The sequence below is a fragment of the Schistocerca gregaria genome, chromosome 3 (assembly GCF_023897955.1).
Source record: "Schistocerca gregaria isolate iqSchGreg1 chromosome 3, iqSchGreg1.2, whole genome shotgun sequence".
Taxonomy (NCBI): Eukaryota; Metazoa; Arthropoda; class Insecta; order Orthoptera; family Acrididae; genus Schistocerca; species Schistocerca gregaria.
The window spans coordinates 840,207,090-840,228,766 of record NC_064922.1 but is presented as its reverse complement, the minus strand read 5'-3'; the positions used below and the strand labels follow the sequence as shown (position 1 = coordinate 840,228,766).

The 21,677-nt window shown below is 41.3% G+C and overlaps 1 long non-coding RNA gene across 2 annotated transcripts in view; it reads left to right on the top strand.

The window, feature by feature from the left end:
* The first annotated feature begins 13,780 nt into the window (after window positions 1–13,780).
* LOC126355149 (uncharacterized) overlaps window positions 13,781–21,677 on the top strand; it is a 30,041-nt gene continuing 22,144 nt past the window's right edge. For both annotated transcript variants that reach the window (XR_007565464.1, XR_007565465.1), the window contains exons 1-2: window positions 13,781–13,925; window positions 15,169–15,354. This is a non-coding gene — a long non-coding RNA (uncharacterized LOC126355149). The remainder of the gene's footprint in view (window positions 13,926–15,168; window positions 15,355–21,677) is intronic.

Genomic DNA, 21,677 nt, shown 5'->3' with positions numbered 1-21,677 from the left:
TGGCCACCACGGGTAAACTTCTGCGAATGGTTCATCCAACAATGTGTCAATCCTCATTTCAGTGCAAATGTTCTCTTTCGGACGAGGCTTCATTCCAACGTGATCAAATTGTAAATTTTCACAATCAACATGTGTGGGCTGACGAGAATCCAAACGCAATTGTGCAATCACGTTATCAACACAGATTTTCTGTGAACGTTTGGGCAGACATTGTTGGTGATGTCTTGATTGGGCCCCATGTTCTTCCTCCTACGCTCTATGGAGCACGTTATCATGTTTTCATACGGGATACTCTACCTGTGCTGCTAGAACATGTGCCTTTACAAGTACGACACAACATGTGATTCATACACGATGGAGCTGCTGCACATTTCAGTCGAAGTGTTCGTACGCTTCTCAACAACAGATTCGGTGACCGATGGATTGGTAGAGGCGGACCAATTCCATGGCCTCCACGCTCTCCTGACCACAACCCTCTTGACTTTCATAAATGGGGGCATTTGAAAGTTCTTGTCTACGCAGCCCCGGTACCAAATGTAGAGACTCTTCGTGCTCGTATTGTGGACGGCTGTGATACAATACGCCATTCTCCAGGGCTGCATCAGCGCATCAGGGATTCCATGCTACGGAGGGTGGATGCATGTATCCTCGCTAACGGAGAACATTTTGAACATTTCCTGTAACAAAGTGTTTGAAGTCACGCTGGTACGTTCTGTTGCTGTGTGTTTCCATTCCATGATTAATGTGATTTGAAGACAAGTAATAAAATGAGCTCTAACATGGAAAGTAAGCGTTTCCGGACACATGTCCACATAACATATCTTCTTTCTTTGTGTGTGAGGAATGTTTCCTGAAAGTTTGGCCGTACCTTTCTGTAACACCCTGTATAGATAGCTCCAGTGGAGCGGTCTATAGCTCGACGAATCTCTGTAGCAGCTCTGAAGCGAATGCCATCTCGTGCTTCCTTAAATTCACGAATGAAGTTGAAATCACAGTGGCTTAAATGCGGTGAGTGTGGGTGATACAGCACTTCCCAGTCATACAGATCGAATAAACCAGTCACGACTTGGGTCGCATGTGCCCGAGCATTGTCCTGCAAAACGATGGGTGGGTCCCGGAGAAAGTATCCCCGCTTCTTTCTCTAAACTGGTCGCAGTCTGTGTTCCAAAAATTATGAGCATGCAATACCATCCATGGTGATTACATCCATCTTAAAGAACCATGTCATGCCTTTCGTAATGTCCAGGGTACCATCATAAATCGAGGTGACGTTAGTATAATTATTGTCTTTGAACAAAAGTGTCATTTCTGTCCGTCTCATTGTATAATTTTTTTCGGTTACCTCTTGTACTGTACTGTACTATGCTATGTATGATCCATGTTTCGTTGTGGGTGGCTATAATCAAAGCGTAGCTACTCACGGATGTCCAGCGTGGCCTGTAATTATCGTATGGCTGCTAAACTTGGTAGATATCCTAATGCGTTAATGCGAACCGATTTACGCTGCATAAAATTCAGTTACAATTTTAGCCACCAGGAGCAAATCTGGCAACGTGAATGCAAGAAAGATGTACAGAAATGTTTCCTAATTCTATGCCGGCCGCGGTGGTCTCGCGGTTCTAGGCGCGCAGTCCGGAACCGTGCGACTGCTACGGTCGCAGGTTCGACTCCTGCCTCGGACATGGATGTGTGTGATGTCCTTAGGTTATTTAGGTTTAAGTAGTTCTAAGTTCTAGGGGACTGATGACCACAGCAGTTGAGTCCCATAGTGCTCAGAGCCATTTGAACCATTTTCCTAATTCTATGGATTAGGAATGGAACATGGGGAGAAAAGGTGAAACAGGTGCGAAAGGCCTACTGTTGATTTTATTATTAACTGTCGCTTACACAGTTTTTCCTATGAGCACCAGAGACATCCATGCTATGCTGCATCAACAGTTGCTCAGAGCAGTTACAGTGGAACCTGTGTAGCGCGTTCCTGTGCACTGACCTCCGAGTAAGGTAAATACCAAACCCCTTGTGAACTCATTCTTTTAGATATCCCCAGAGCCAAAAGGCACATGGATTCAGTTCAAGTGATCTTACGGGCCATGCACCTGGAAAACCTCTGGAGATGACATCTTCATGGAAGGGTGAATTAAGCAGATCTTAGAGAATGGGCGAGTGACATGAGGTGTTGTCCCAAAGTGCATGAAAACAGTGGATTCCACACAGTTACGCTCTACCAAAGCAGGACTCATTTACTGTACAGGAAGGTCTCAATTACATACAGACATCACGGTGCACGTGAAAGGCCTTCTGGGTGTATTCTCTTCAAGGAAGAACGGTTCGAGAACGAAGGTGCCCGTTAATCCACACCACAGAGTCGCGTACAAGTGAAATAGCTCTTCGTGCATGACACATAGTTTAACACTACACCAAACTCGACAATTCTGTGTGTAGAGGACAAGGGGTTGTTTTTAGGAAATATAGTGCGACATTGTCATTTAGTGTGTTTCATGGCGCGATGCGCCAGCCGCACGGCAGATAGCGGACGAAGGCTGGCCGGCGCGTTATGCAGGTGACACAGTTTTGTAACGAGCATCGGTATGTGTGTATGTGCGCGGCAGTCATCAACAACCAGAAAGCAACATTAGCAGAATTACGCAGGCGCGGGCCGCGTGTGGCGCGGTTGCATTAGCCATTTCATCGAGAACATTCTTCTAAACACGGCGCCGCGTAACCGGCGGATTCAGCAGCGGTCTGCACTATTTAAGGGCATCAGAGGTGGGCGTCGGCATTCGGTTAGACCGATTGGACGTTCGGTCGCTGTTACGTCGTCTTTATCAGTGACGCTGTCCCAGGGGACCGATCAGCGGTGGGCATTGCCCGCTGCTGCACCGGCGACTCCCGAGCTGCAGCATCTGCAGGAGGCGCGCTGGGCCAGGCCTCGTGCTGCTAACCTCCTACCACCTGCGCAGCCGCTGACCGAGCATAATGTCGCGTTCCCTGGGCTAGTATTGAAAGAATCAACAATAAAGAGGAAGATTGCTAAAATCAGCCACCTTCTCCTACCCAGCCACGCCCTACAATCCCGACCACGTCACCCGCTCTGGTCATCCTATTACATGTATATTGACCCTGCAGTGTACTAAAATGTGCTACGTCACTCCATAGAATATAACCCGGCCACGTGTTATCGACGTCGATCCCTGCCAGAAACTGAAGAGCAAATTCAGAATGTAGCTGTGGATCGTGATATTTCAGTTGCTGCAGTGACTGGATCTTGTATGAGTACCATTGTAAAACAGACTACAAAACTTTCTGTACTGTTGACCATGGGATGGACAATTCTCATGACGCTGCATGAGCAACAGCACTACCCGGGGCTCGTGCAGCATGGTCAGTTACAGCAACAGCAACCTCGTTAGTAATTTCCATCGGGATAGCAGGCCTTCCTCTTTCAGGTGCCGCAGGAATCTCAACCGTCTTTTCAAATTTCATTGTCATCTTCTCTAAAACATTTAATGACATCTAGCCTCTCCGCTCATCCTTCAGTCGGCGATAACTCTCTCAATGCAGCACTGTTAACGCTGCCGTTCACATAACACAGTTTGACTACCAGCGTGTTGTCTCTCTTCTCGATGGCCGTACTGTTCACTCACGTTGTGGTTTGTCAAATGGCAGCGTGGATGTCATACCGTCATGGATACAATGTACAGCACCAGATTTGCACCATCTGACCACAACTGAAGCAACTTTTTACTTTTTTCAGTGGAAATCTGTTCCACATTAATGCATTAGCGTAATTACGAAGTTCTGCTGCCATGCGATAATTACAGCCAGCGCTGACACTCCGCGAGTAGGTGCTCTGTAATTATAAGCACACGGTAGAACTGTCTTATTTGGCAATGATATATTAAAGTTAGATATAGTGGGAATTAGTGAAGTTCGGTGGCAGGAGGAACAAGACTTCTGGTCAGGTGACTACAGGGTTATGAACACAAAATCAAATAGGGATAATGCAGGAGTTACTGACAGGTTTCAGAAAGATTATATAATGGTACGACAGAGATTTAGGAACCAGGTTTTAAATTGTAAGACATTTTCAGGGGCAGATGTGGACTCTGACCACAATCTGTTGGTTATGACCTGTAGATTAAAACTGAAGAAACTGCAAAAAGGTGGGAATTTAAGGAGATGGGACCTGGATAAACTAAAAAAACCAGAGGTTGTACGGAGTTTCAAGTGGAGCATAAGGGAGCAATTGACAGGAATGGGGGAAAGAAATACAATAGAAGAAGAATGGGTAGCTTTGAGGGATGAAGTAGTGAAGGCAGCAGAGGATCAAGTAGGTAAAAAGACGAGGGCTACTAGAAATCCTTGGGTAACAGAAGAGATACTGAATTTAATTGATGAAAGGAGAAAACATAAAAATGCAGTCAATGAAGCAGGCTAAAGGAACACAAACGCCTCTAAAATGACATCGACAGGAAGTGCAAAATGGCTAAGCAGGGATGGCTAGAGGACAAATGTAAGGATGTAGAGGCTTATCTCACTAGGGGTAAGATAGATACTGCCTACAGGAAAATTAAAGAGACCTTTGGAGAAAAGAGGACCACTTGTATGAATATTAAGAGCTCAGATGGAAACCCAGTTCTAACCAAAGAAGGGAAAGCAGAAAGGCGGAAGGAGTATATAGAGGGTCTATACAAGGGCGATGTACTTGAGGACAATATTATGGAAATGGAAGAGGATGTAGATGAAGACGAAATGAGAGATATGATACTGCGTGAAGAGTTTGACAGAGCACTGAAAGACCTGAGTCGAAACAAGGCCCCTGGAGTAGACAACATTCCATTAGAACTACTCACGGCCTTGGCAGAGCCAGTCCTGACAAAACTCTACCATCTGGTGAGCAAGATGTATGGGACAGGCGAAATACCCTCAGGCTTCAAGAAGAATATAATAATTCCAATCCCAAAGAAAGCAGGTGTTGACAGATGTGAAAATTACCGTACTATCAGTTTAATAAGTCACAGCTGCAAAATACTAACGCGAGTTCTTTACAGACGAATGGAAAAACTAGTAGAAGCCGACCTCGGGGAAGATCAGTTTGGATTCCGTAGAAATGTTGGAACACGTGAGGCAATACTGACCCTACGTCTTATCTTAGAAGCTAGATTAAGGAAGGGCAAACCTACGTTTCTAGCATTTGTAGACTTAGAGAAAGCTTTTGACAATGTTGACTGGAATAGTCTCTTTCAAATTCTGAAGGTGGCAGGGGTAAAATACAGGGAGCAAAAGGCTATTTACAATTTGTACAGAAACCAGATGGCAGTTCTGAGTCGAGGGGGCATGAAAGGGAAGCAGTGGTTGGGAAGGGAGTGACACAGGGCTGTATCCTATCCCCGATGTTATTCAATTTGTATATTGAGCAAGCAGTAAAGGAAACAAAAATTTAGAGTAGGTATTAAAATCCATGGAGAAGAAATAAAAACGTTCAGGTTCCCCGATGACATTGTAATTCTGAACGGAATGGGTAGTGTCTTGAAAGGAGGATATAAGATGAACATCAACAAAAGCAAAACGAGGATAATGGAATGTAGTCGAATTAAGTCGGGTGATGCTGAGGGAATTAGATGAGGAAGTGAGACACTTAAAGTAGTAAAGGAGTTTTGCTATTTGGGGAGCAAAATCACTGATGATGGTCGAAGTAGAGAGGATATAAAATGTAGACTGGCAATGGCAAGGAATGCGCTTCTGAAGAAGAAGAGTTTGTTAACATCGAGTATAGATTTAAGTGTCAGGCAGTCATTTCTGAAAGTATTTGTATGGAGTGTAGCCATGTATGGAAGTGAATCATGGACGATAAATAGTTTGGACAAGAAGAGAAAAGAAGCTTTCGTAATGTGGTGCTACAGAAGAATGCTGAAGATTAGATGGGTAGATCACATAACTAATGAGGAAGTATTGAATCGGATTGCGGAGAAGAGAAGTTTGTGGCACAACTTGACCAGAAGAAGGGATCGGTTGGTAGGACATGTTCTGAGGCATCAAGGGATCACCAATTTAGTATTGGAGGGCAGCGTGGAGGGTAAAAATCGTAGAGGGAGACTACACTAAGCAGATTCAGAAGGATGTAGGTTGCAGTAAGTACTGGGAGATGAAGAAGCTTGCACAGGATAGAGTAGCATGGAGAGCTGCATCAAACCAGTTTCAGTACTGAAGACCACAACCAACCATATCTTGTGAAAGTTACTTTTATCCTTAAGTTTTGCACACCGCTATATATAGAAAGGCGTTCATTATTCTCAACACACATCAAAAGTCTTGTTTGTGTTAAGCTATTATTTAAGAGGTGCCTGAAATACATTCATAAGTCATTCTATTCTCGATCTGATTTTTTACGTAATGTTAGAAATATACGTCATTCGTCTGTAGTGTTTTTACTATTTATTGCAAATCTTATGTCATAATTCACAATGATGAAACTAAAGAAATCTTTTATTGCAACTGAATACTGAATACGATGTAGTGAGCGGAAAACCAGGCCGCTGAAACGACAGGGCCATCTTTATTGTCGTACATAAGAATGATTTTGTCAAATTTTGCCCGAGGTGAAGAAGTGCATTATGTGATGATAAAAAGTTCGTGTGTGGTGGCACGATGGACTGAGGAGAGACATGGCCAGTAAACTCCGTTACTTAAACGCAACTGGGCAGTGTGTTGGCTCCAGGGTACACTATATGCCCCCATTGTTACGTAGCAATCTATTGCCAACCTGGTGGGTCTCATGCGCTACTCATAATTTGGTTTATGTGAACTTTATTCCCGTCACTTAATACAACAGTTAACCATTATAATGAATAACGTCAGTAACTGGCTACTATATTACGAGGGTGGTTTGAAAAGTTCTTGGAACGGAACAGAAAAAAAGTACTTACATCACTGAAACTTTTTTTTGATTTTTCAATTTTGTCTCCTTGTAGATTAATGCGCTTGGTCCAACGGTGTTCCAGTGCCTTGATCCCAGCCCGAAAATGAGTTTCCTCCAGGCCTGCAAAATAGTTGCCAACTCCAGCTATCAGTTCTTCCTTTGAAGTGAAGCTTCGTCCACCAAGAAAAATTTCAAGTTTGGGAAGAGATGGAAGTCTGGTGGAGCCATGTCAGGTGAATAAGGCGGGTGTGGCAACAATTCATACCTTAGTTCGTGTAATTTTGCCATGGTGACGACACATGAGTGCGGGCGAGCATTGTCTTGATGGAAGATGACTTTCTTCCTTGCTAAACCTGTCCTTTTTTTCGAATATCTTTTGTTGCAATTTGTCCCGGAGGTTATCATAGTATTCTCCTGTAATTGTTTGCCCAGTGGAGAGATAAATCTACAAACAGAATCCCTTTCGCCTTCCAGAACACTGATGTCATGACCATTCCCGCAGAAGGTGGTGGAGAATCAGCATGTTTCCACTGCTTTGACTGTTGTTTCGTGTCTGGGGTATAATGGAATGGAAAGGTTTGGGTTTGTTGAATACCTGAAGAACGTTACCTGCCGTCACGTGTTGTGCCAACAGCGAGGTACACAGGTGGTGGTGTTGAGGTATGAGATATGAGGTGTGTGTTCCATGGTAAGGGCGTGGTTCCCTTACTACACTTAATAAAACTTTAAATGAGGAAGGATATGAACACTTTTTACAGCAATGTATACTGCGTACCATAGAAGAACATTTCAGAGATGCCAACTGATTGTGTAAGCATGATAATGCACCTGTCATAAAACAGCATCTGTCAGGAAGTAGTTAGTGGACAATAAAATTCCTCAAACGGACTTACCTTCCCAGACACTTTTGGCATGAGCTAGAAAGGTGACTTCATTCCTGACTCCAATGTCCAACATCATTACCTTGTCTGGTTTCAGCTCTTGGGCAATAATGGGCTGCCGTTCTCTCCACACACTCACACTCACACACACACACACACACACACACACACACACACACACACACCACACACCACACACCACACACCATACACACACACATATACACACATATTCTGACTCCTCATTGCCTCATTGAAACTGTCTTCACCAGAGTTCAAGCTGTCGTAAAAGTAAAGGTTGGAGACTTTTCATATTAATGTCCAGTGTAATTGTCCGGATACCTTTGATCAGATAATGTGTACTGGGCAATATTAACTCCATTGTTCTTGAAACAGTCTGAAAGGGCACCATGAGAAGTTCCAGAGCTGAACAGTGCAAGACACTATTACGTGTGTGGCATAGGGTTGCACCATACATTCGGCTTACTGCCCATCCCATTGATGGATTGAGTGCACAAGGAAAACTGTTTATTCGCTTGTATGTGAGCAGTTATTTGCTTCATTTTACCTCAATGATAGATAAATTGCGATCTGGAGATGCGAAAGTTGATCCTTGGAATTTTCTGAAAAGGTGCAGTGCCTTTCTTTGAATGCTTGCCAGTTAAGATTATTTTAGCATTTCTGTTAAATGCCAAAATCCGTCACATAGCGCTGTAGCCATTCGCCCCATCTTCCCTTGCATTCACGAAATAAGACCTCTTAGTGAAACGTGATACTTTACACAGTCTCTGTAAGTGTTCCCCAAGCGATTTGTTTTGTAGACATGTTGCAGTTTCCGCGTGTCCTGCTCAGATAGGCAGTGTTCTGTCACCAAAGAAGTACTCTTCAATACCATGCAAAGGTTGCTCTTTTAATACACACAAAATTTTAATACTAAGTTGCTCCATTGGTAATGACTGAATATCCTCGGTTATGGCATTTTAGGGACACCATTGCGAAACTATTGTGTTTCTCTGTTAATCAATATCTTGGCCTACCTATACCGTCTTTATTACCAGTGTTGTGTTGATGAACTTAATTTCTCTGTCTGTAGGTCTGATGATATGTCTTTGTGTGAACGAGCTGCTTTGTTTTGCAACATAAGCATATTCTTGCAGCCTACAGAATGGTTAGATAGTAACAAAAAGCCCATGGATAATGAGGCTGTGGAACATTACAGAGTGCACTTCAGTAGGTACTGTTCTAATATAACAACTTTTAGTTTCCCCAAGAAGTATAGAAAGTTTAGGACATTCATGAGTGCTGATGTCAGGTTAACCTTTTATCAATGAAAAAGCCGAGAGGCTTAGTAACTGCTATGTTACCTGGTACTACTTCAGAATCACTGAGGCTGCATATCATTCTGTGTTGTGTCTTCATTAATGCGCATCTTGTTCGTGATACATAAGGCTTCAGCCTCACTAAATAGGATTTCTGCTTGTTGAAGAATCAGAGCTACATCCCCCTTTTGAGAATAAAGTTGTATTGTGCGTGAACTGCTAGCTCTGTCCGTTGGAGCCTGTCAAATGAAAATTAGGAACAACAGAGGCACTATTACGGATACCTGTGGCACCCCATGTTGTAATTTGATTTCATCTGAGTCTGCTCTGTGCTCTGTGGCAATATGTCATCTGTTATTCAGGGAGGATTCACTGTGTAGTAACTTCATTTCTCCTGAGTTTGTTCTCTTCTCTGAGACACTCCGTCGTCTGTTATTCAGCTAGGATTCGAGAATTTGTAGAACGGCTCCCCCAGTACCATACGATTTTAGCTTGGTGAGTAGGGTCTTATGTGGGATACAATAGAAGGCTTTATTAAGGTCGCAGAGTGCCATTGCTATAGACTGTGTCTTCAAAACTCTGACTTATATTTGCAACTAATACAAGCCATGTTGCATATCACACAGCAGGCTACTTCTTTCAAATTAAAGCTTTAATTATGGACTCCATCTGGCGTTATAGATATGGGCCTGTAGCTTGATGCTTCATTTTTTGTATACTGGCACATGTGTGCTATTTTCGGAAATTTACCGCCATTGAGGCATTTATATATTGCCAGTGGTTAAAAAATTTCACAGATTATATTTTTTCACGTAAAGGGCATGCCATAAATATAAGGGCTCTGCTACTGTTTGTAATTTTTACTATTTTTATAATGTCATTTTGGATACACTCTCTTCCAAGTTACCACGTTTCATTTATTTCCAAATCTCAGAGTAACTGCAGGATCTCTTCCAAAGTCAGGAATTTCACCTAGTGTGCTTTCCTTTATGTTTATAAAATAATCGTTAAATTAGTATGAACTGCAAAAATTAGAGTAAGATTTCTTTGTTAACCAGATTCCACAGAGACTTGCAAGGATCATCAGCTACTTCAATAAATGTGACATCGCTTTCCTACTTTGCTTTCTCTACTTACTTCTACACATCCCTTTAATCTTTAGAGGCAAGACTGATGTGCTGCAGCTTGCTCTACTGCCAGGAACATTGCCTTGGCTTGGAAACTAACGACGTTTCATATATGCAGCACCTGCCCTGGCTAGGTACGTCGCAGCTACCTCTGGGCCACGTCTCCTGTCGGCATCAAGAGGTTGCCCTGTATTTGCCGTGACCTGTCAGATGCATTGCTCACAGACGTAAACGATGAACCTCAGACTTCACTCCTTGTAAAAATGCAAGGCCATCCGCACACGGAGCGACTGGAAAGGAACACAATGGGCAGGCGATTTAAACTGGTAACTCGTCACGTGGCTCACAAATGCAGTGCAACACGGCACAACTCTGGACTGACAAACTGCAGTTGCCGTGTGCAAGTGTGGAGGAGAGGAAGCATTGCTTGTTGCACCCAACTATCTTTTGATTACACTCAGCATGTAGAGTACACAGTCACACTTGGAGGAAGCTGTTATTATTATTATTACACATGAATAAGAAAAAAATCTGGATTCATCTGTACATGTAGACAACCAACAGACAGATCGATTCAAACTGCATAGCTTTTTACAGAATGAATGAACATTGCTACAGTGGTATGGTACAGTTTATTTTTCCCGCCATTGACACCATATAAGACAAACGTGAGAGAATGAGTCAGTGCAGAGGAACAAATAAAAATCTCTCTGAAGTAAGAAAGTGCCACAATTTATTTATGCACACACTAAATAAATACTGAAAATTATATCAATAATAAACATCGCAATAATTAGATTAGTAAATAATACGTGTAAATGGCGGTACACTCTGATTGTTGTGTTTTGTAAATCACTTTTGAAACCTAGCTACTGGGACAGACAGTTGTGGAGTAGTTGCTTGGTTCATAATTTCATCGGTTTGTTGTAATACTCTACACTTGAATACTTTTATTCCTTCATCACTCATCTCATCAACCTCACACAACAAGTTTAAGCTGAAACATTTTCATATCTTTTCTACTCTGATTCTGGGATTTAGACTGCTGTGAGGTGGCTTCCATTTTGGCCTCTGTTTTAATCAGTTTGATAAAGCAGCTGTAGAGGAGAATCTGGCATCACCTGGAAATTTCTCTCAGCCAGGCAAAACTTGAATTGTACAGGTTGGCTGTCTTCATTCAGCTCAAAAGTCGCAGTCTCTGGAAACGGTGTTAATAGTGTTTCTGGCAGAGGTGGTGCTGTTGGACGAGGCTCACGGTTGTTAACGTGAGAGACGCTCAGAAGAAATTTCTTCGCTGCTTACAATCTCAAACACATTTCATTTGACGTGGGAAATATCTAGCAAATTTCCAGAGGTAGCAGAAGTTAAGGACTTAAAGGGTAGTTCAAACTACATTCCTGCCATCAAATAATACGGCTTCTTTGTCTTTATTCCCTTGCCACTTGCAGCAGGTTTCACATTGTGAACAAAGATGGTTCGCAAAATCTTCCATTTCTTTTTGCATTCAGGTTATAAAACAAGAATAAGACCCCTCCCTTAAAGTTAGAAAATGAATAAAATGCACATAATTATGAAATAAATTCACAGAATAAATTTATAATTGTTTTATTTTAAGTACTTTTCTAGCGATTACACATTTGTTTCACTTTCACTGCACTTCACACAAGGAGACCACTACTGAATGCATCATAGTGGTGACCATAAAAATACTTTGCGAGTGCTCAAAAAAAGGTATATAGTCATCCAAAAAATAGAACAGGAGTGCCGAACGTTTTTGTCATTTATAGTATCTTCCGAACGGTACTGGTTCACTGGATGACAAACATACCAGAACAAAGAAATAGGTGATAGGTGGTTCAACATACCTCAGTTACAAATCATACCACTGTGTGCTAATTGCATACTGCTAGATTATTTATTCAAATTGAGACGGTTATGCTCGAAGGTACAGTAACTGAGGAATATTTCGCAGTCCAGCAATAACTGGATAACACATGCAGACCTGATATTCCATCCCCATTGAGACTAATGGCTGATGGGAATTATAACCCTTTCCACTGTTACTTTGTAGCAGGTAAACTTTTCCCATTATCATGCTTCTTAATGAGGCCATTACCTAAAATTGTCTGTAAAATGTGGGAAGAATTTTTAACGAATGGTTGAGCAGAGAAAGAAAAACCATTGAATGCGGATCTGGATTGGTTTCAGAAAAGTTTCACATCGTTAACGGCCAATATGTAACAGGAATCCCGCCAGAGTGAATGATATTATCAAAGCTGCTTGTGTTCTCTACGACCATGTATGCTAAGTGTAAAAGACACATCAACATAATCACGAAACTGCTGATACTGCAATATTACAAGTACCTCAAAACACAATTTTTGCTAATTCGTCGGCGGTTGTAATACGGCTAGTTTCCTCCGTGGCGCAGGTAAGTGATGAGCCAATGGTACACAGAGACGTGGAATATCAACATATATCATTTATTTTACACAGCACGATACACAAACGATTTACTATCGGAGGCGCTCCGTCCAAATTAACTTTTTAGCCCCAGACACTTCACTCTGCACTGTCATCACTGGTCAGTGATACTCAGTCTGTGGGGCGCTGTCCTCAAAGTATTGAGAAATTATTTAACAAATTACTTTGTAACTTCTGGCCCGTCTCTTCCAGTGTAAAAGGACCTAGTGCTCTTGACTCTTTTATTCCATGTTAACTAGAGTTCTACAGTGTGATCATAATGAACATAAAACAATGTTTTTAACGTGTTGTCGATTACAGACATTTAGAAAACCAATACGCCATTAGATTTACACACTCGGAAAAGGAGTGATTGTGGTTTGTGCTCCTTAAATAATTTGTATGTGAACACCATTGTGCTTACACGTAACGGATATCTGTGCCTTTCCGTTTTCTCAAAGTTTATACAGAACGAAATAGGCGATGACAGTCAAAAAGTTCTTCCAATACGACTTTTTTTTTTTTTTTTTTTTTTTTTTTTTTTTTGCACATTGGGTTCCACTGGTGTATTGGTGATTGTCTTTTAAACAATAGATGTACCTGCCAAGTGATCTTTAAAATTCACACTTCGTGTTCTATCAATCCTTCCTTCAGTAGCCTGGGAACTTATACAAAATCGGATTTTTCTACTTGCCGTACAAAGCTAAAGTTCACCACCTGCTCGTTCGTCTTCATACTGAACCAATACAGAGGTCAAAGACGCAATTCAGATCATTAGGCAATGCAGAAGTCGAGCCGCTGGCAGTTGGTTTGTGACGCGTTGCGAACGATTTAGTAGTGACGAGTCATGCAGCAGTCGCGCCTTTTGCGGAGTCCCATTGAACTACACAGGAAGTTATTCGCAATCGACCGGTTACCAACTCGCGTCGGCAACGGGTTTCAATTGAGTCACTCCGTATGCATAGCGCACGTCTCGTGGTTTTGAGCACTTTGCTGTGACGCTTCGCCTGCCGTGTATTGTTGCGCTTGCGCAGTGCGACATCCGCGTACGCGCAGTTCCCTGTTGGGGCCGTCGGTTGCGAGCAGTTCGATAACGGTCGCGGCTTCGGCTGATGCGACCTCAAACTCGCAGGGGCATTATTTCGAAGAACGCAGCAATCTTGAACCAACCGCCATATTTCCAGAAACGAAAAAATGAGTCCGGCTGCAGATTTTGGTAACTTGTCAGTTGGATGCCATACTAAACCTACACGCTTTTTCTGAACTGCAAAACTATTTGCAAAATGAACAAACGACTGTTCGAAAAAAGCTATGATTTTGTTTAATGTAGTCTATAGCACGAATCTCAAACATATCGCCCAGCATGTAACTCACGTAGAGCAAATAAATTTAAGTAAATCACGTCAAATATTTCCCAAGGAATCTTTCTCGTAGGAGAGCTATTTGTGGTAATAGTAACATGTTCCTCTCGTTTTCTCTGAGCTTGCGATAAAATATTACTAGTAAAAGCATATTTTTATATTTTCATCCGAAACCTATCGGTAGATCGTGAGTTAATATCTGAAAATGTAGTTGTAATCAGTGACTATTGGTGATATAATGGCTTGGCACACGAAGCAGCCTAATTTGAGCTTGCAACGCGCTGCTGCTCACTTGCTACGCTTTGGAGTCTGCGGTGCATAGTTTTTAGTTTTCCTTCCCCCCCCCCCCCCCCCCCCCCCCTCCCTTGCGCGCGTACACGCGCACACACACACACACACACACACACACACACACACACACACACACAATGCTAATAATTTGTGGCACTACTCCGTTCCATTTTTCTATGCAATATTAGACTGTTAATCATCTTTGCAAGACTGAGGTAAATAGAGCACTGCAGTAAGTTCTAGCAATGGGGGCAGCTGGGTAAAAATATGTTGCACAAAATGATTATTTCTTGTTTCAACAGGTTATTTCTTATTAATCAGGATTTGAAGAATCATTTTTTGCAGTCACCAATTTATTCAAAAATCTTCAATTACAACAGTTGCAGATTTGTTCAGTAAGCCTGTGATGAAAGATCTGAATATAGCTTACTTTATAAACCAAAACCACCTTGTGCTGTAGTCATTTCCAGTGTAATTCTAATGAACTGTAGTGTCCTGCCAACCTAACTCTACATTTTACAATCTACTTACCAGTAAGAATGATTTATGATCATGAGAACGTAAGGGTTTTCAAGTAAGTTTTAAACTGCACAGCATGATGTTTATTGGTGGAGTGTGTCCCTCGAAAGATTGGATACAATAAGTCTTTTTGTAGGCTGTAAGAGACTGAATTCCATAGCACCAAGTAAATGAGAACACATTTTACAAGTTCCCAGCTTGGTGTAGTGCTTCTGCATACATCAAGAAGTAAAACAGCTGGTCTTTCAGTTACTACTCCAGACACTACTTTCATTGTGTTATTTGCAGTTCTACGTGCACCACTGGGTCACTGCCTCTCTGAAGAATCTTCAGAACAAAACTCTCACCTTCTTGCTTGCCAGTAATTATTGCCCAGCAGCTGCATTCTTGGAGTTGCACCACTGTACAGAGGCATAAACATTCCACTGAAAGTGAAAGAGGCACTGACAGATCCCAGACTTCACTGGGAAACATGTAAGTAGTGGTATATGGCAAAGGTGATAAACACTTCCTTAACCAGATACTCTATGTTGATGGAATAAAAACAAATGAGATTATGAAGACGTGGAAAATATACATTATGAAAGACAATGAATCCAAATAACAAACTGCATGTTTCATAAGTCTGCTTGATTACACTAAATACGAATATTGAAGATAAGCAAAAAGGGCCATTTTACAGACTGTTTCATGCCACTGTCTACTGAGGATGTGCTGCAACTGCACTAATTTCCAATAATTTTTTTCACTGACATTGAACCCACATGTCTGCTTACGGAGAAAGCACAGTGATTACATTTTTAAAATTAGTACTGCTTTAAACTGGAATCAGAAGTGTCCAAACCATGAAAAAACACTTTCATAATTGACTGCATTCAGACTCACAACAAGCAAAAAGATCTGTCTTAACTGATACGAAACTGGGCTTTCAGTTTATTAATTGTATACAGTTGCTGTTAGTTTTGACCTCACAGTGTGAATACATTTCCGTTAAGTAAGCATTTCAACAATTCCTCCACCCACTGAAGAGATATACGGTGGCAACTGTCTGCATCTGGCACTGAAATGTCCTATCCCGAAGTATTACACAAATTTACTAAGTCGGCAGTCCATATTTGCATATCTAGTGAAAACTTTGTCTTCAACTGCAGCACACAGAGCCAAAGAAAAATTCCAGGAGTATAAGAGTTGTCTCCAGCACAAATGACTGTGGTGATTGTGTGTATATTATAGTGTGGTGTTTATGAGTGCCTTTTTTGTTTATGATGTGTACAGGTTATTATCACGGTGTCACATACCTCCACTCCACAAGATACTGAGAGAGGTATTTGAATTAAACCCAGAATATTGGTGCAAGTGTAGCCCTTGCTAGGTAAATACATGTAATTAAGTGTCCTTCCATTGACAGGGATCGAAATGATTACCTTCTGCTCAAGCACCAGTGTACCAGCATGCACTGACAACTTGAAGTTATGTAATTGGATATGTAAAAACGGATCTAACATAAGAGCACTTTCAGACCAATATATGTGCCACACACAATTCAATACAAGCAGGGAGGGTGGAGGGTTAACGTGTGGTGCTGTAACTTCATCAAAACATATCTGGGTAGAAATGCAGAGAAAACCAATTAAGTTTGTTCAAGGCAAAAGCTATCCAAATAAAATTTTATTTGCAAGAACTACACAAATGTAGCAATGAACTTCATCCTCAAGATGAGTTACGTTACTTGGGAATAAAATCAGTGGGGAATATGTGAAAACAAGAGTGAAATGGGTGCAGGAAAAATGAAGAAAGCGAAAAAGAAGTATATCATGGATGCACACATCCAGCTTATAGACAAGTTAAAATTACTTCCAATGAAATTACAAGCAAACCTGTCAACTTTAGGTACGATGAAGATCTCTACAAGAGAGAGTGACTGCCTGCTAAGAAGGCATCTGACATCCAGTATTAAGAGTTTGTTGCAGCTCTGCAAACTTACAGTTAAACAAGACAGAAGGAATAGGTAATATATCTGTAGAATTTCTTAAAACAATTGAGGGGTAATGGTAATCAAAAATGATTCAAATGGCTCTAAGCACTATGGGACTTAACATCTGAGGTAATCAGTCCCCTCGAACTTAGAACTACTTAAACCTAACTAACCTAAGGACATCACACACATCCATGCCCAAGGCAGGATTCAAACCTGCGGCCGTAGCAGTCGCGTTGTTCTGGACTGAAGTGCCTAGGACCGCATGGCTACAGCGGCCGGTGAATGGTAAACAATTAAGTTTGTGCACAGGGTCTACAATATTGGAGATATACCATTGGACTTTCAAAAGAGTATCATCTGCACACTCCCTAATATAGCAAACACAGATAAATCTGAGAACTATTGTACAATCAGCTTAACAGCTCTTGAAACCAAGTTCCAGACAAGAATAATATACAAAAGAATGGAAAATAAAAGTGAGAATCTGTTAGATGACAATCTGTTTGGCTTTAGGGAAGGTGAAGGCAGCAGGTGGGGCAGTATTGACACTGTATTAAATAATGGAGGCAAGAGTTGTGTATAATTCACACAGCTTCATATTATTTTCCCACCAATAAAAACTATTTGACAGTTTAATATAATGCAAAAGGTTTGGAATTATTAGACAAAGAGGAGGTGTAAGGTATAGAAAAAGATGGACGATAAACAAGAAATGCAATAATGAAGAAGCAACAATAACAATGGAAGACCAAGACAAAAGTGCTCGGATTGAAATGGGTACAAGACACGGATGTAATCTTCCTCTCTACTATTCTAGCTGTACACTGAGGAGACTGTGACAGAAATACAGTTTCAGGAGTGGTGTTAAATTTCAGGGTCAAAAGATACAGGTATTTCATTGATGGCTTTGCTATGCTCTTGAGAGTGAGATACAATTACAGATTTTGTTGTATGGAATGAACAGTGTAATCTGCAAAGAATATTGCTTTGGGGTGAAGAAAAGAAGGAAGAAAGTAATGAAAAATTTCAGAAATGAGATTAATGATCACTTTAAAATTGGACCATGAACCATGCAGGCAACAAAGTGGAGTTCTGCAATCTTGGAAGGACAATAACCCATCACAGAAAAAGCAAGGAGGTTACAGGATGATTAGCATAGTCAACATACAGCAGTACATACAGGGTGAGGCAGTGAAAGAGCACGGTTTTGAAATATCACGTTATATATTTAGAAAAAGAGTACAATTATTTCAACATGAATCTTAAGTACATGAGTGGAAATTAATGTTTCACCTTAAGACAATCTTTTTTTAATATGGTGTCAGTAAGGTGGCGTCCTTGGTTTTGCACACATTGTCTAAGTCCAAGATGAAATCCGCTCATGACGTTCTGCAGCATCTACAATGGAATGTTCCTGCTGGATTCACTCCTTCAGACCTTCTTTTGTTCTTGGTGGATTTTCCTCGAAGACTTTGCATTTAAGATAGCCCCAAAGAAAAAATTCTGGGGTGATCAAATATGGCAAATGGGCATTCTGGTTGATTAGTCACCCTGGGAATGTGAGTTTAAGCAAATCCACTGAGACGTCAGTGGTATGGCTTGTTGTAGCATATTACTGGAAGAGCATTTCTTCATCTGGATCATACTGATCGATTTCAGACAGACCAAAAGTTGCCAACATGTCAGCATAACGTTCAGAGTTCACCGTTACTGTGTTATCAAGTTCATCTTCAAAAAACCGTCACACTATTCCACGAGAAGATATTGCACCTCTAACTGTTAGTTTTTTAGAATGGAGTGGCTGTTCATGAAGATCATGTGGGCTATTAGCAGACCAACACTGGAAGTTTTGCTTGTTGATGTAGCCACTAAAGTGAAAGCGGGGTTCATCGCTCATCCGTAAGTTACGCACTCTTTCTCCATTTCTTCCAATAACATTAAGCCTAGCACAGCAAAAGCAAATGCAATGATTGTAATCACTAGGTTTTAGGGCTTGCACTATCTGTATTTTGTATGGATGATAGTGTAGATCATTCTTTAAAATCTGACCCACTGATCGATGGCTGAGACAAAGTTCAGTGTTGCGCCACCTTGCTGATTGTCATGGACTTGATGCTTATGAATCGTGTTCATGTGCATGATCAATGTTCTCTGGGGTTGCAGATTGTTTTTTTTTCCCATACCATTTATTTTCTTCATCCTGCTTCCATTGGCTTCAAAGTTTTTCACCCACAGGAGGACTACTTTCTTTGATGACAAGGGAGCCTGTGGCGGTAGATTAAACTAACAACCGAAAGCGCACTGGGCACCAATAACACAGTGTTTTTATAATATGCTTTTACACCAAATGCATGTTGCGTGCTTGACCAACACTCCATGTTGTTGTTGTTGTTTTCAGTCCTGAGACTGGTTTGATGCAGCTCTCCATGCTACTCTATCCTGTACAAGTCTCTTCATCTTCCAGTACCTACCGCAACCTACATCCTTCTGAATCTGCTTAATGTATTCATCTCTTGGTCTCCCTCTACGATTTTTACCCTCCACGCTGCCCTCCAATACTAAATTGGTGATCCCTTGATGCCTCAGAACATGTCCTACCAACCGATCCCTTCTTCTAGTCAAGTTGTGCCACAAGCTTCTCTTCTCCCCAATCCTATTCAATACTTCCTCATTAGTTACATGATCTACCCATCTAATCTTCAGCATTCTTCTGTAGCACCACATTTCAAAAGCTTCTATTCTCTTCTTGTCCAAACTACTTATCGTCCATGTTTCACTTACATACATGGCTACACTCCATACAAATACTTTCAGAAATGATTTCCTGACACTTAAATCTATACTCGATGTTAACAAATTTCTCTTCTGCAGAAACGCCTTCCTTGCCATTGCCAGCCTCCTTTTTATATCCTCTCTACTTCGACCATCATCAGTTATTTTGCTCTCCAAATAGCAAAACTCCTTCACTACTTTAAGTGTCTCATTTCCTAATCTAATTCCCTCAGCATAACCCGTCTTAATTCAACTACATTCCATTATCCTTGTTTTGCTTTTGTTGATGTTCATCTTATATCCTTGTTTGAAGACACTACCCATTCCGTTCAACTGCCCTTCCAAGTTCTTTCCTGTCTCTGAGAGAATTACAATGTCATTGGCAAACCACATTGTTTTTATTTCTTCTCCATGGATTTTAATACCTACTCCAAATTTTTCTTTTGTTTCCTTTACTGCTTGCTCAATATACAGATTGAATAACATCGGGGAGAGACTACAACCCTGTCTCACTCCCTTCCCAACCACTGCTTCCCTTTCATGCCCCTCGACTCTAATAACTGCCATCTGGTTTCTCTACAAATTGTAAATAGCCTTTTACTCCCTGTATTTTACCCATGCCACCTTCAGAATTTGAAAGAGACTATTCCAGTCAACATTGTCAAAAGCTTTCTCTAAGTCTACAAATGCTAGAAACATAGGTTTGCCCTTCCTTAATCTAGCTTCTAAGATGAGTCATAGGGTCAGTATTGCCTCACGTGTTCCAATATTTCTCGGAATCCAAACTGATTTTCCCCGAGGTCAGCTACTACTAGTTCTTCCATTCTAATGTAAATAATTCGTGTTAGTATTTTACAACTGTGACCTATTAAACTGATAGTTCGGTAATTTACACATCTGTCAACACCTGCTTTCTTTGGGATTGTAATTATTCTATTCTTCTTCTTCAAGTCTGAGGGTATTTCGCCTGTTTCATATATCTTGCTTACCAGATGGTATAGTTTTGTCAGGACTGGCTCTCCGAAGGTTGTCAGTAGTTCCAACGGAATGTTGTCTACTCTGGGGGCCTTGCTTCGACTTAGGTCTTTCAGTGCTCTGTCAAACACTTCACGCAGTATTATATCTCCCATTTCATTTTCATCTACATCCTCTTCCATTTCCATAATATTCCCCTTAAGTACATCGCCCTTGTATAGACCTTCTATATACTCCTTCCAACTTTCTGCTATCCCTTCTTTGCTTAGAACTGGGTTTCCATCTGAGCTCTTTATCTTCATGCAAGTGGTTCTCTTATCTCCAAAGGTCTAATTTTCCTGTAGGCAGTATCTATCTTGCCCCTAGTGAGATAAGCCTCTACATCCTTACATTTGTCCTCTAGCTATCCCTGCTTAGCCATTATGCACTTCCTGTCGCTCTCATCTGAGACGTTTGTATTCCTTTTTACCTGCTTACTTTACTGCATTTTTATATTTTCTCCTTTCATCAATTAAATTCAATATATCTTCTGTCACCCAAGGAATTCTACTAGCCCTTGTCTTTTTGCCTACTTGATCCTCTGCTGCCTTCACTACTTCATCCCTCAGAGCTACCCATTCTTCTTCTACTGTGTTTCTTTCCCCCATTCCTGTCAATTGTTCCCTTATGCTCTCCCTGAAACTCTGTACAACCTCTGGTTCTTTCAGCTTATCCAGATCCCATTTCCTTAAATTCCCAACTTTTTGCAGTTTCTTCAGTTTTAATCTACAGGTCATAACCAATTGATTGTGGTCAGAGTCCACATCTACCCCTAGAAATGTCCTACAATTTAAAACCTGGTTCCTAAATCTCTGTCTTGCCATTAGATAATCTATCTGAAACTTGTCAGTATCCCCAGGCTTCTTCCATGTATACAGCCTTCTTTTATGATTCTTGAACCGTGTTAACTATGATTAAGTTGTGCTCTGTGCAAACTTCTAACAGATGGCTTCCTCTTTCATTTCTTACACCCAATCCATATTCACCTACTACGTTTCCTTCTCTCCCTTTTCCTACTACCGAATTCCAGTCA